Raw genomic sequence first — 12912 nt, forward strand, 5'->3', positions numbered from 1 at the left:
CTTTTGGAACCAGTTATGTAAAAGTTTATTATCCATTGTAAAAGGAATAAGCCTATTTTGAATTAAAGTTCTTTTTGCTAGTAAAGATTTCTTTATCTCATCGTCCATATTTACCTTATTCCATAAATCAATCAAGTGTCTTAATATAGGAGATTCTTTTTTTTCCCGTATCCATTTGGATTTCCATTTATATATAAAATCTTCTGGTATGTTTTCTCCTATCTTATCTAATTCTACTCTAATCCATGCCGGTTTTTCTTAATCAAAAAAAGACGCAATAAATCTAAGTTGATTTGCTTTATAATAATTCTTAAAATTTGGAAGTTGTAACCCTCCTAAATCAAATTTACATGTCAATTTTTCCAATGGTATTCTTGACGTCTTTCCTTTCCAAAGAAATTTCCTTACATATTTATTCAGTTCCTGAAAAAACTTCTGAGGTAATTGTATTGGTAAAGTTTGAAATAAATATTGCAATCTAGGAAATATATTCATTTTACAGCATTAACCCTACCTATTAATGTTATTGGTAACATCATCCATTTATCAAGATCCTCTTTTATTTTTTTATTATCAACTCTAATACCTAATTATTTTATCCCATTTATTGACCATCGAAATTGAGTTACTAATCGACATTGATTATAATGCTGCCAAGATATCTGAATTTGTTGACTTGTTTGATGTATTTCCAAACTTGATCACACATTGTGGGATGTTTATCTTTCTGGAAGTGACCATGCTTTCTGTCTTGGCGTTGATTGAGAGGTCTCTGCAATTACTTTCTGCTGCCACTGTAGCGAGTAGTTGTTGAAGTTTTGTTTCTGAGTCAGCTAGTAGTACAATGTCATCAGCATATCTGATGTTATTTATATTATTGCCTCCAATTGTGAGTCCTTTGACATCTTTGATACTTCTCAAGATATTTTCACTATACAGGTTGAATAAGTCGGGTGAAAAGACACAACCCTGCCTGACTCCTCTCAGGATATTCACATACTCACTCAATAGACAATAGGTGCAGAAGTAGTCCATTCGGCCCTTCGAGCCTGCACCACCATTCTGAGATCATGGCTGATCATCTACTATCAATACCACTCATTCTCCTTCTATTCTGATGGACGCTCTCTGGTCCCAGTATAAGTTTCTTGAGAAACGTGTATCTTTCCCATCTATGTCAAGATCTTGAAGCATTTCCAAGAGATCTTGGTCAAAAGCTTTTGTATAGTCGATGAAACCTAGGTAGATGTCTTTTTGTACCTGGATGGCTCATTCACAGATCCGTAGCAAGAAAATTGCATTTCTGGTCTCAGTGTTTTCCACAAAGCCGCATTGTTTTTTACTGATTTCTGGTTTTATACAGCCTCTTGCTCTCATCATGATTACTCTGAGAAGAATTTTTGCCATGTGGATTCAAGAGCATCAGGACTCGCACCACCAGGTTTAGGAACAATTACAACTCTGCTCCTGGGTATGAGGATAAATTACATCCGGCTGTGGAGCATTCGCTTTGGGTAATGAGGTGACCATTAGGCAAGGTGTGGCACCTGCTAGCCTCCCTACTTGGGTTACAGTGAAGCCACGGAATGCAGGTGGTGGATGAAGCAGAACGCAAGTTGTGGGTAACGCAGTCGATGGTTCCTGCTTCTCAGATGCTGAGCAGAAGATCCTTTTAATAGGACAATAGACAGGGTCACCCATCTTGTAAAGACACTGCATCGGAAGCAAGCAAGGGGAAGCTATTTCTTGTACTTCATCCCTAGTACAACCATGGTTAATACACGCACAAATGTAAAAGACAACAACGTAAATGGGGGCCCACTACCAAATGTCGAAGAGCCATATTGTTTTTTCTTACTTTACTATGCAAAACTTTGACAAACCTATAGACGTGTGGTAGCCTGGTATGGAAACACCAATGCTTTTGAATGGAAAATGCAACAAATGGTAGTGGTTTCAGCTCAGTACAGCCCTCCCAACCATTGAGCACATCTAAATGAAACACTGTCATAGGAAAGCAGCATCCATCATCAGAGATTACCACTACCCAGGCCTCTTCTCACTGCTGCCGTCAGTTAGAGAATTCAAGTGCATCAGGACTCACACCACCAGGTTTAAGAACAATTACAACTCAGCCCATCAGTGGATGACAGGGGATAACTATACCCACTTGCCCATCCATTGAGAGGTTCCCACAGCCACTGATCTCAATCAGGGGCTCTTTATCCCATTATCTTATGTTCTTATTATTTATTGCTATTTATTTATACTTGCATTTGCACAGTTCATTGTCTCCCGCACACTGGTTGATCTTATAGTTACTATTCTATAGATCTGCTGAATATGCCAGCAGGAAAATGAATTTCAGGATTGTATGTACCTTGATAAGATTTACTTTGATCAGCTCATAAATGTTACAATACCGTACAATAATTCTATTGTCCAGACAGCTGTGAACAAAGAGCAACACAAAGTGCTGGAGGAACTCAATGTCTTTGGCAGCATCTCTGGATGGAGACGGACACAGCTGTGAAAAAAGTCCATACACCTTCAGAATGGTTTATTGCTCCTGCAGACGTTCTGTACTTCAGAAAGATGAAAAGTAAGATCTCACTGTTGCTCTATAGGTTTTTAAAAACATTTTCCATTCAGCCCAACACAGTAGTGTAATGGTACACAATGGTTTGCTGTACCAATGACCGGGGTTCAATTCCCATCACTGCCTGTAAGGAGTTTGTACGTCTCCCCGTGACTGCGTGGGTTTCCTCCCATGTTCTAAAGATCTACCAGTTAGTAGGTTAATAGGTCATTATAAATTGAACTATTGTAAACTAGGCTAGGGTTAATCTGGGCAGCATGACTCAAGAGCCATAAGGGCATATTCCACGCGGTATCTCTAAATAGATACGATAATGTGGTTTTATTTACTTGCATTGTCTTCACTATTAATATTAAATACTCCCTACACAATAGGTAATTCCTGCAAATTGGTTATTCTCCCACGTGCATTTGGGGTGGTGGGGTGGAGGTGTAAGCAACTCATTCCCTCCACTAGCCTGCAAATGAGACCCTTCGTTGGGACATGTTTACTCTTTTCCATAGATGCTGTCTGGCCTGCTGAGTTCCTCCAGCATTTTGCATGCGCTGCAGAAGATATTGAAAGCAAGTACCACTAGGCTCAAGGATGAATTCTACCCCGCTGATATAATGCAAAAGGACAAAAGGTCAAGCAGTATCTGTGGGGGTAAAGGAATGGTTAGTCTTAAAGCAGGATCACAACCCTGCCTTGGCCTCCACAGGTGTTTCACCAGCAGCTTAAAATTTGATTTTTAAGAGCAGCCTTCAAAACGTTGAACAGCTCAAAAGCATATTTTATTATCAAAGTGCATATACAACCCTGAGATTCATTTTCCTGTGGAAAATATATCGAATAGCAACTGTAACAGCATCAATGAAAGATCAACCGAAGTACAGAAAACAAACTGCAAATACAAATAAACAGCAATAAATAAGAACTTGAGATGAGATCATTGGTTGTGGGAACCTCTCAATGGGTGGACAACTAAATAGTTATCCAGCTTTGTCCTGATGGCTGCTGGATTCTGTTCTTGAACCTGGTGGTGCAAGTCCTGAGGCTCTTGTGACTTCTCCCTGATGGCAGCAACAAGGAAGGTCTGGGTGATGGATGGTGCTTTCCTACATGCTTCATGTAGATGTGCTGGGAGGCCTTTACCGGTGATGTACCAGGCTGAATCCACTACCTTTTGTAGGTTTCTCCAGTCAAGGGAATTGGTTACTAAAGCAGGTCATGAAGCAGCCTGGTACAGCTATATAAGTTTTGTCATGCCGAAACCTTGAAACTTCGCAAAGTGGTGCTGTCGTGCTTCCCTCTCAGAGGCTTGCAATTTCCGCTCAAGAACACAAGACAGGCCATCACGCCTAACCCAGTGTTAAATATAAACATGGCTGACCTCAATTTCTTCCCTGTCCCATTTCTTCAAATGGCAAAGTAACATATTTCACTCACTTCTAGTAATTCAGCTTCCATCATTTCCAGGACAAAGAATTCCAGACTTGGTAAAAACCCTGGGAGTGTCCCCTTTGGCCCTATTAGGCTAGTTTGATAGTGCAAAAGGAAAACACTATTGGTGTAGAAGCAAGTGCATTCAATGACAAAAATACCCCAGAAGTACCAGCAACAGCGTATCTGCCCTGTGGTTGTCAAACAATTTTTATTAATAGAAAGCCGCAGGCTTCAGGTCTGTAGATTAACCTTTGTTCTGAATTATGTTGCTTGCTTTTATTGCTCCCAAACTCTACACATTGGGTGTTGCATCTTTTTCAAATGAACAGTTCTTTTCTGGGTGCCTACAAGCACACAGACCTTAAGGTTGTACAATTTAGATACATTAATGTACTGTGAACTGCTCAACCTGTGACTGCAAGAAACTTATATTCTCCCATCCCTGGACTGTTTCTATACTAGTGTAGTCAGAGGCTTTTTCCCAGGGCTCAAATGGCTAGAACAGGAGGGCACAGGTTTAGGATGCTTGGAAGTGGGTACAGAGATGTTGGGCAAGTTTTTTTTTTAAAAGTAAGGCAGAGTGGTGAGTGCATGGAATGGGCTGCCAGCAACAGTGGTTGAAGCAGATATAATAGGGTCTTTTAAGAGAATGCACTCCTGGACAGGTATATAGAGCTTAGAAAAATAGAGGGCTATGGGTAACCCTAGGTAATTTCACAGTTAAGTACAGTTCAGCACAGCTTTGTGATCCAAAGGGCCTGTATTGTGCTGTAGATCGTTTGTCTCTGCCTGAGTAATCAAAGACTGCCAATCCCAATACCTCTTCTGCTCCCCAAAGATACAAATACTTTGTCACCAATTGATACTCCAGCGTACAATCACATATTTGTTTCTGTGCTTCACACTCCCTGAAGTACAAATCGAAATAAAAAATTTGAATTACAAATCATAATTAGAAACTGTTCCCAAATCTGGCTGTACATATCTTCATGCTCCTGAACCTTCTCCGGGAGGGAAGTGGGACAAAAAGCGTGTTGGCTGGGTGGGGCAGAAGATACAAAGGCCTGAAAGCATACAGTGGGCGGAGACCCTTTTGCTTTAATTGGGTGGCCTCATCTTCAGAGATGTATTTTGCATTGTTAGCTTCCTTTGCACAGCAGGTTGGAGATGAAGATGAGTGGCATCCATCCCTCCACTTGCCAGCAGGTCACTCTTGGGCAAGATGTTTAATACACTCATCCCCCCTCAGATCACAACTGCTTTATTTGACCACTGCAATCTCTGAGGAGTATTGATAAAGGCCAAGGTTACCCATCTTGTAGACACTGCCTAGAAGAAATATTTGCCAAGAATGATTGTGATATGGAAAGACTATGACCACCTGCATGTAACAATGAGCTACCTTAATACACTTATAATGAAAATTCTGTATTGACTGCACGCAGAACTCACTGTAACACACAAAATGCTGGCAGAACTCAGGTAAGGCAGCTCCTGGTATCTTCCACTTCCCATGGACGCTGCCTGACTTGCTGAGTTCCTCCAGCATTGTGCGTGGCTTTGGATTTCCAGCACCTGCAGAATCTCATGCCTGTCAACTTTCTCACTGTACCTCAATGCATGTAACTGTAACCAATATACCAACTTGATCAAAATTCTTACATATTTCTGTAACAACCAGTTTAAAAAAAACACTCACTGGTAGAAGTATTAAGTTCTTATTCAAAGTTTCAAAAAACAACAATTTCTATTGCCATGGTCTCAGCCTTTCAATGAGCTTGCTATACTGCTCTGGAAGGCAAGAGAATTAATGCAAGATTGTTATACAGTTCTAGAAGAACAGATTCTGAATTCCAAACAATTTCAGTTTGCAATATTTATTAGCACATCACTCTTCAACAGATGTATCAATTGCAAAGCAAAAATTCAGGAAATTCAGCCACCATCCAGTCAGTGCTGCAGGTCAAAAGCAAGTTTCAAGTGTGAACACACTCCATCCTGGGAATTGCTGCATACCTATAGAACCAAGAAAAACATGAACTGTGAATGTAAGGCCACCATTCAGATGCCGTTTGCCTTTCTCTCAGATTCAATTTGACTTTATAAAATTCCTTCTGCAGAGGGCAAGAACGCTTAATACAGAAGAACTGGCAACTGGGGATGACAGAACACAGGCACTGTCACTAACCACAGTTATAGGGTAAAAATGGGCAGGTGAGGACTTTTATCCTGTCCTTGGGGGCATAAGAGACTAAGGAGTGACTTTAGAGGTTTATAAAGTCAGAATGCATTTATTGCCCTAACCACCCCAAGGAAAAGGGAACCAAAGACTAAAGGTGAGGGGAAGGATTTAACAGAGGGACAAAGAGGCAGTATGACTGTTAGTGTTAGCAACACATGCTCAATCATACCACAATAAGGGGTGCTGGGGTCACCTATTGTCCCGTGCTCTCTACATTGGAGAGCCTTCAGGCCAGACTTCGAGCACCTCTGCTCCATCCCATCAAGAGCAGAAATGACCAAATATTTTGATTCTGATTCCCATATGTTGGCCCATGGCTCTCTTGTATGCCACTACGAGGCCATCCTCAGCGTACAGGAGCAACACCTTGTATTCCATTTGGGTAGCCCTAAACCTGATGACATTAACATCGATTTTTCCGCATTAAAATGTTTTCTCTCCCCCCCCACTCCTGACTTTTGCCTTGCTTCTCACCTCTCGAGTTCCCTCCTCCTTCCCTTTCACCGATGGTCCACTCTCTTCTCCAGCCTTTTACCTTTCCCACACACCCAGCTTCAGCCATCATCATCTAGCTATCCTTCTGGGGTCCAGACTCCTCCTTTAATAGTACTGGTCCATGGTTGTTTAAAAAAAGCTTGGGAACCTCTGCTCAAACCCTTCCCATTCCCATACCTACTGACTTGAACGACTTCATCCGGCAGGTTAGAGGAATGCAGACCAAATGGGACTAGTTTAGTTGGACAACAAATTGGGTGAAAGGGCCTGTGCCTACCCTGTAACCGCTATGAGCGGATCACGCTGCATCTCTGCTGATCTCAGTCCCATATCCGCAACTCTCATCCAGCAGTCCAGAATACATGGATTTTCATCAGTGATCAGCCACCCTCTTTTCTACAATATGGAACAAACTACTACAGACATTGAGTTATATCACTGAAACTCTGAAATGTCCTCACCATTGAAGACTTGCACCCAACTTCTGGTCATCTCTTCCTTAGATTCAAAAACCTATTAAAAAAAGGTAGTTAGTTGTAAACACAGCCAGTTCCGTCATTTGTACTAGCCTCCCCAGCACTGAAGACACCTTGAAAAGACCAAGTCTCAAAAAGGCAGCCTCTCAGGGTTGATAATAAATGTAAACTTTGAATCACGTCAATCCCCTATCACCCTCTTTTCATTATTACCATCAGTGGTGGTATAGGAGCCTTAAACAGCACACTTAATAGTTCAGGCAATGTTCCAGCATCTGCCGATTTTCTCGTTTCTCAATGTTTCAGGGATAGTTTCTTCCCCTCCTCCACCAGATTTTCAGAATGGATGATTAACCCAGGCACAGTACCTATCTTTTGCATTGGATATTTAATATTTCTTACAGTAATTTATAGTTTTATGATGTATGCTGCCACAGAACAAATTTCATGACATGATATTAAACCTGATTCACTGTTGATCAGTCACGGACAAGAAATACCAACTAGCAGCTATGCCCAATGGACAAGGAATTTTCTAAACATGCAGGTTTCGGGGTTGAGGTATGTCTACACCACACCATGTGCAGGGTGCTCCTTACCTTTGCTAGCCTGCAGGTCACCCTTGGGCAAGGTGTAGCACCTGCTTAGCACCCCCCCCCCCCACAAGATCATGGTCACGTGAAGCCATGGGAGCAACTGATGGTCATATGAGCAACTGGTGCATATCACAAGTCCTGGTTATGCGACCACTGACGCCAGGCAGACAATCTCTGAAGAGTATTGATAACGGCTGCAGTCACCCATCTTGTAAAGACACTGCCCAGAAGAAGGCAATGGCAAACCACTTCTGTAGAAAAACTTGCCAAGAACAAAGACCACAATCGCCCATATGATACATGATGTCTGTTGTAATGAAAATTCTGCATGCAAAACACTCACTAAACTTCAATACTCGTAACAATAACCAATATACCAACTTGATCAGTCATGCAAGTAAATACCAATGAGCAGCTATGCCCAGTGGACAAAGATTTCTAAATATGCATTTTAGAAGCAAAAGGTACAAAACCTATGAATCCAAGAACTGGCTTAATCTACAGAAATCTTAAGGAAACTGAAAAAAAAAATGTAAACGGGGAATTATAGCAGGTAAATGCAAGCTGTGAGATTACCCCACTCATTTAATTGGTCACATGGGTGTTATTCAGCAGCATGGGATTAGTGGGTCATCTTGCTGAATAAAATGAAAAAAATGAACACTTCATGGGAAGGACAGTGAAAAATAATAAGCTGGCAGAGGAAGCAGTTCAGATAGTTGGGTAAATATGGGGATAGGACAGGTTAGAGGCAGGGGTCCACAGGCATTGGTCCATGGCATAATGAGGCTGGGAATCCCCGTGTTGGAGGAATGTAGACCAAATGAAACTGCTCAGCAGGGACAAGTCGGGTGAAAGGAACCTGACCCTACCCTGTAATCTCTATGAGTAGATCACGCTGCATCTCTGCTGATCTCAGTCCCATATCCGCAACTCTCATCCAGCAGTCCACAATACATGGGTTTTCATCAGTGATCAGCCATCCTCTTCTACAATATGGAACAGACCACTAGACATTGTGAGTTATATCACTGAAACTCTGAAATGCCCTCACCATTGAAGTCTTGCACCAGCATTCAGTCACCTCTTCCTCAGCTTCAAATCCCCTACAAAACAGAAGGCAGAGTTAGGGGCGGATGTGGTTACGTTGGCCTCACATATGGCACCCCATACAGAAGGGCCACTGTACAGAATTGCAAAAGCCTGCAGAAAGTTGTAAACTCAGCCAGCAGCCTCCCCAGCATCTCCTTCAAAAGGCTGTGCCTCAAAAAGGCAGCAACTCAGGGTTGTATACTGAACGAAGAATTTGATAAAAGCACTTTGTATCTTGAATCATTAAGAACCCCCATCAGCCAGAACAAAGCCCTCCTTAATGAACCTTTAAGACACAATGCTTCAGTAACAGCTGCTACCCCTCTTTCAGATTTCTGACTGGACAACGAACCCATGCACACTACCTATTTTTTGCTCTTCTTGCACTACTTAACGTGACACAGCACTTATCAAACGAAATGTAGAAGCAAAAGGCTGAAAACCAATGGATTCAAGACCCAGCTTAGCTTACAGACAGAAATCTTAAAGGAACTGAAAAGCTGTGAGAGTAGAGAAATTGTACCCAGGTAAATGGCAGGCTACACGATTAACCCCGTCAAACAAGATGGATTCCAACACAGACCACCACTCCAAAGAATGTAGGAGAGTTGAGTGGCAACAGAGGATAAACAAGATCCAAAGTTGTCAAAGCCTCTCCAACTCTATAGCATGTAGTTGGAGAGTCCACAACTACCAACTGTGAAGATGTGGCCCTTGGTAGACATGCACAAGGTGATGCCCAACACCCACAAGGTTATGCATTGCTATAAAATGCACTACGTGCACATGGCTGGGTTTCCAGATGAACTCACCAGTAAGGATCTTTGGTTTTGAGTCTTAAAACATTCGCCCATCGAGGACCTACTGTAAAAAGGAGATGCAAAGTCAAAGCCCGGTTTACTGTCAGATGCACAAAAGCAGTCATAGAAAAGTATAGATTCAGGCTCTTCAGCCCATCTCGTTTGTGCTGCGCCATTTAAACTGCCTACTCCCTTTGACCTGCACCCAGACTGTTGACCTCCATACGGCTACCACCTATCCAAACTCACTGTCAAAAGTTGAAATTGAGCTTGTATGCACCACACATACTGGCAGCTCGTTTCCAAACCCATGACCCTCTGAATGAAGACATTTCCCCTCATATTCCCCTTGGACTTTTCACCCTTAACCTCTAGTTGTAGTCCCACCCAACCTCAGTGGGGAAAAGCCCGTTTGCATTATTCTAGCTATAACCTTCAACTTTGTATACCTCTATCAAATCTCCCTCCAATTTTCTACATTCTCAAGAAGTCTTAAACTGTTCAATCTTCCCTTACAACTCAGGTCCCTCAATCCCAGCCACATCCTTGTAAATTTTCTCTGCAATCACTCAACCTTATTTACATCTTTCCTGTAGCTAGGTGACCAAAATGACACGCCTCACCAATGTCTTATGGAACTTATGGGCTCTATATTGGGACCACAGCTCTTTACGATTTATGTCAACGATTTAGATGAGGGCATTGAAAACTATATCAGCAAGTTTGCTGACGATACTAAACTGGGTGGCAGTGTGACATGTGAAGAGGACGTTAGGAGAATACAGGGAGATTTGGATAGGCTGGGTGAGTGGGCAGATACTTGGCAGATGTCATTCAATGTGAATAAGTCTGAAGTTATCCACTTTGGAAGCAGGAACAAGAGGGCAGAGTATTGTCTGAAAGGTGTAGAGTTAGGTAAGGGAGAAATGCAAAGAGACCTAGGAGTCCTAGTTCATCAGTCAATGAAGGTGAATGAGCAAGTGCAACAGGCAGTGAAGAGGGCAAATGGAATGTTGGCCTTTATTACAAGGGGAATTGAGTACAAGAGCAAGGATGTCCTTTTGCATTTGTACAGGGCCCTGGTGAGACCACACCTGGAATATTGTGTACAGTTTTGGTCTCCAGGTTTAAGGAAGGACATTCTGGCAATTGAGGAAGTGCAGCGTAGATTCACTAGGTTGATTCCTGGGATGGCAGGGCTGTCTTACGCAGAGAGATTGGAGGGATTGGGTTTGTACACACTGGAATTGAGGAGATTGAGAGGGGATCTGATTGAAACGTTTAAGATAATTAAAAGATTTAATAGGATTGAGGCAGGAAATATGTTCCAGATGTTGGGAGAGTCCAGTACCAGAGGGCATGGATTGAGAATAAGAGGTCAGTTATTTAAAACAGAGTTGAGGAAGAGCTTCTTCTCCCAGAGTTGTGGAATGCACTGCCTCCGAAGACGGTGGAGGCCAATTCTCTGGATGCTTTCAAGAAGGAGCTAGATAGATATCTGATGGATAGGGGAATCAAGGGATACGGGGACAAGGCAGGGACTGGGTATTGTTGGTGAATGATCAGCCATGATCTCAGAATGGCGGTGCAGACTCGAGGGGCCGAATGGTCTACTTCTGCACCTATTGTCTATAACATTCCACCTCCTGTACTTGGATTTATGAAGGCCAACGTGCCAAAAGCTTTAACAAGCCCATCTACCCCAGACCCACGCACGTATTGAAAACACACAACCTCACAACCAAATAACATCAGATAAGCAGCATTCATAATAAAATCAAACAATTTGTCATAAACAGTGTTGAACAATAAAGGCTACTTTAGTGAAAAGCAATTGAAGTGGCTAAATTGTAAGACCACAAGACGCAGGAAAACTATTTTAAGCTATTCAGTCTGCATCACCATTCAACCATAACCATTTTCCCTCTCAAGCCCATTCTCCTGCCTTTCATCTTAACCAAGTGACTTAATGTTTTATTAGCTAGCCTAAGAAAAACATTTTGCTTCGCTCTACTAACTCAAGGTGCTGCAGCATCCATCAGAGATCCCCACCACCCAGACCACACTCTTCTCACTGCTGCCATCAGATAGAAGGTACAAGATCCTCAGGACTCACACCAACAAGTTCAGCAACCGTTACTAGTTACTCAGGCTAAACTCTACTCACTTGCTCATCCATTGAGATGTTTCCACACCCAATGATCTCACTTTAAGGACTCCTCTCTCGTTATTTATTACTATTTATATTTGGATTTGCAGTTTGTCGTCTTCTGCACTGTTTGACCTATTGATCCTGTCATAATTGCTACTGTGAAGATTTACTAAGTATGTCCACAAGGAAATTAATCTCAAGGTCATACATGACAACATACACATACTTAAAAGTTTACTGTGAACTGTGCTAACCTTGACAAAAGTGGATTTACGAGCTTCCAAGATCGCAGCCGACATCTTAATTCTCTGCGGAAAGGAATCGATGTCTAACCAGCATCGAAGTCCTCTCGGAAATGGGATATGCCAAAACGATTCATCTGCAAACGGGTGGGAAGGAAAAAAAGTCTATTGAAAATTGCAGTTAGCAAGTTGTAATGGCTTGCTCAGGAGCATGTCAAATACATTGAGTAAAGCACTAATGCAATAAAAAGATCTTACATGCCCTGTTCCGAATACACTTTAGCAAAATGGTTTATAACATTGTCTTCCATATCAATGTTGCTAGTCAAGACACAATTGAAGACTGGCCAGCGACCGTCTATGGAAGGGAATTCACTCTGGGCACCTGTTTTGACCACATAAGCTACCTGTTTTAGCTGAACATGGCTTCGATCAGGGCCTCCTTGGGCAAATACGCTCCCATAAGACGTCTAGAGCAAGAAAGGAAGGTCCTATCACCCCAAGACAAAAATAAGGCAATAGTTAAGAAAATAACCTCGAAATACAAAAGGTAACTACCTTGGGAAGAGTATTGCGACAATGTTAAGAGGGTAAAGGCAGCACAAAGCAATGGATGGATTCGGATTGTTTCTCAACCATCAGCCCGACGGCAGCAGCGACGAGCGAGAGAGGACGGGAAAGAGGAGCGGGCATCTTTTATATAGGGACCAGTCTTCGCTCTGATTGGCTTATGTAAATCACGTGCCTAAAAACGCAACTGCGTCTGCTCACGTCGGTGGCGTAATGGAGTCCC

General features: G+C 42.3%; 1 long non-coding RNA gene and 4 other non-coding genes across 5 annotated transcripts; all 5 read right to left on the reverse strand.

Annotated features, from left to right (window-relative positions):
- Window positions 1–5723: 5723 nt before the first annotated feature.
- Window positions 5724–12812, reverse strand: LOC132380436 (uncharacterized). Its single transcript, XR_009507767.1, has 6 exons — window positions 12678–12812; window positions 12132–12256; window positions 9738–9789; window positions 8888–8939; window positions 7223–7274; window positions 5724–6040 (listed from the first exon to the last, which is right to left on the reverse strand). It is a non-coding gene; the product is annotated as an uncharacterized LOC132380436 (long non-coding RNA).
- On the reverse strand, window positions 7074–7146 carry LOC132380797 (small nucleolar RNA SNORD99). The gene has a single exon (XR_009507869.1). It is a non-coding gene; the product is annotated as a small nucleolar RNA SNORD99 (small nucleolar RNA).
- LOC132380796 (small nucleolar RNA SNORD99) lies at window positions 8741–8813 on the reverse strand. Its single transcript, XR_009507868.1, has one exon. It is a non-coding gene; the product is annotated as a small nucleolar RNA SNORD99 (small nucleolar RNA).
- On the reverse strand, window positions 9521–9654 carry LOC132380793 (small nucleolar RNA SNORA44). Its single transcript, XR_009507865.1, has one exon. It is a non-coding gene; the product is annotated as a small nucleolar RNA SNORA44 (small nucleolar RNA).
- Window positions 12418–12562, reverse strand: LOC132380792 (small nucleolar RNA SNORA16B/SNORA16A family). The gene has a single exon (XR_009507864.1). It is a non-coding gene; the product is annotated as a small nucleolar RNA SNORA16B/SNORA16A family (small nucleolar RNA).
- Window positions 12813–12912: the final 100 nt, after the last annotated feature.

Source organism: Hypanus sabinus, chromosome 24 (genome assembly GCF_030144855.1).
Source record: "Hypanus sabinus isolate sHypSab1 chromosome 24, sHypSab1.hap1, whole genome shotgun sequence".
NCBI lineage: Eukaryota > Metazoa > Chordata > Chondrichthyes > Myliobatiformes > Dasyatidae > Hypanus > Hypanus sabinus.